Source organism: Equus przewalskii, chromosome 22 (assembly GCF_037783145.1).
Source record: "Equus przewalskii isolate Varuska chromosome 22, EquPr2, whole genome shotgun sequence".
NCBI lineage: Eukaryota > Metazoa > Chordata > Mammalia > Perissodactyla > Equidae > Equus > Equus przewalskii.
The window spans coordinates 52,133,328-52,136,199 of NC_091852.1; positions in this window are offsets into that span (position 1 = coordinate 52,133,328).

Sequence of the window (2,872 nt, forward strand, 5' to 3'; positions counted from 1 at the left end):
AACTTACTTGAATATTTTGAGAATTTCAGATTAAAGATATTCCTTAGGTGCAAAGTAATATAAATAGTGACTATTAAAAGAGGCATTAAATGCATTGATGAAATTATGTTATTTTATAGGTTTTATTTGTCTCATTAAAGTTTGAAAGACCAATATGTGTTCATTGCTGTTGACGTAAAGAGAAGAGACAAGTGTTAATAGCAATTCACTTTTTAAACTGAATATGTTTTGTTCTTAATTAATGTCTTTTTCTTCATGATACCAAAAGCAAAGGCAATGAAGGAAAAATCAACAAGTGGGACTACAGCAAACTAAAAAGTTTCTGCGCGGCAGAGGAAACCATCCACAAAATGAAAAGGCAACTTCTCAAATGGGAGAAAATTTGCAAATCATGTATCTGAAAAAGGGATTAATATCCAAAATATATAAAGAACTCATACAACTCAATACTGAAAAACCCCACAAATGATCTGATTAAAAATTGGGCAGAGGATCTGAGTAGACATTTTTCCAAAAAAGATGGACAGATGGCCAACAGGTATATGAAAAGATGCTCAACATCACTAATCATCAGGGAAATGCAAATCAAAACCAATCCAATGAGCTATCACCTCACACCCGTCAGGATGGCTATCATCAAAGAGGAGAGATAACAAGCGTTGGTGAGGATGTGGAGAAAAGGGAACCCTTGCACACTGTTGGTAGGAATGTAAATTGGTGCAGCCACTACAGAAAAGATCATGGCGGTTCCTCAAAAGGTTAAAAATAGAACTACCATAAGATCCAGCAATTCCACTTCCGGGTATATATCCACAGGAAATGAAATCAGTATTTCAAAGACCTCTGCACCCCCATGTTCCCTGCAGCATAATTCACATCAGCCAAGACATGGAATCAACCTAAGTATTGATCAATGGGTCAATGGATAAAGAAGATGTGGTGTATAGATAGATGTAGATATAGGTATGTACATATAACAAGAAAGAAGGAAATCTTGCCATTTGCAACAACATTGATGACCTCGGGGGCACTATGCTAAGTCAAATAAGCCAGACAGAAAAAGACAAACCACTGCGTAGCGTTGCTTATATGCGGAATCTAACAAAGAAATCAAACTCATAGAAACAGAGAGTGCAACGGTGGTTGCCAGGGCTGGGTGGGGAAGTGGAGAGAGGTTGTAAAAGGTACAAACTTGCAGCTATAAGGTGAACAAAGTCTGAGGAGCTCATGTCTCACATGATGACTACAGTCGATAGCACTGTAGTGTATAACTGAAATTTGCTAAGAGAGTAGAACTTAAATGTTCTCACCAAAAAAAAAAAAGGTAAATATGTGAGGCGGTGGATGTGTTAAGGGACTAGGTGGACGGAATCGTTTCACATTGTATACACATATCACATCACCACGACGTATGCTTTAAATATCTTACAATTGTATTTGTCAATTACACCTCAATAAAGCTGAAATTAAATTTTTTTTTGTTCAAAATAAGCCTCTGAGAACCAGAAAATCACAAAGCATTAAAAAAGTAATTAAGTACCTGCCAAATACCTACCTCCAGGTAAGAGTGTAGCAACATAATCTGCTGAACCCGAATCCCCAGCACTTCTCTCACCTCCTTTTTCCCTTCCAAGGCTGTTTTGAGGCGCTGAAAGCTGGTACTTCGGCAGTTTCTTGCCTAGAAAAGAAAAGCACTCACGTCTCTCCTGGAGCACATCAGAGCCAGACGGTAGGAAACTGCTGAAATCGAAGTTTCTTATTCTGGACTCAGTGAGACCACAAATAAGAGTCATTTAACAACTGGAAAAGGGTCTGTGTGGGTGAAACAACGCGGGTATCAGCCACAGCCCAGGAAACGGCTCTGTCAGCGGACTGGGGTGCTCATGAAAGACCCAGGGGTCGTAACACGCTTCTCAAGTCCTCACCCGGAGGACAGGCCCTGCCAGAACCCCGCCTGGACCCTGTTGCTCCGTGTCTTCCTTGTCTGGGGGGCTCCCAGTCTCTCCTTTCCTTTTGTTGTGATCTGTATTCAAGAAGAAGGGAAAACAAGCGGTTTAATAACTGCTGCAGTGGACACTCGTATGCTGCCCAGACTGCCCCTCAGGCCCCAGCCCTCATTCCCCAGCTGAGTCTCTCTACAGGAACTGCCCTCAGAGGAGGACGCAGCCTCACCAAGGGCGCATCCCCTCCCTGGAGGGTGCAAAGCCCAGACCCCTTGCCTCACAGAGGAGCAGCTCAGCAAGGCCATTCCAGCTCAGAACTCCCCATGTCCCCTGAGGCTGCTGTTGCACCCCCATCACAGCCCAACTCTCCCCTGCCCAGTCCTGGTGCCCTCACTCCTTTAAAGGGGTGTTCCCAAGAGGGCACCTCAAAGACCCGACTTGAAAATCTCCATGTAGACTCTGTTTTGTAAGGACTCACAACTATAGTGAGGTTTCTGCCACTTCATTTTTTAAAAGAATGTTGCAAAAATATCAAAATGTCCCAACTGTTATAAAATTGTCATGTGCTGGCCTCAAGGTTTTCTCTTAGAGAGTGGTATTAATTGATAGTGACAAAATGACACTATTTTTGTTCAACAATGGCAAAATTTACATGACACCAAAACAGTTGTCAAGCAGTCAATTTAGGGGAGACAAAAATTATAAAATTAATCATTTTGAAATATAGTTGTCTGGTTTTGGCAGGCACTTAATTACTCGAAATTTGTGGCAGTTAAACTCAAGTGGGCTATTAGTAACAGCGCTTCCCTTTTCAGTTGTGTTCAAACAGCCTCGGTGAAGAGGAATCTTGCCTTCAAACACACTGCGAGTTGCTCTTGTCAAAATCAGTCTGCGTTTTAGGAATTCCCTGAAAGTTGGAAGAAAGACAT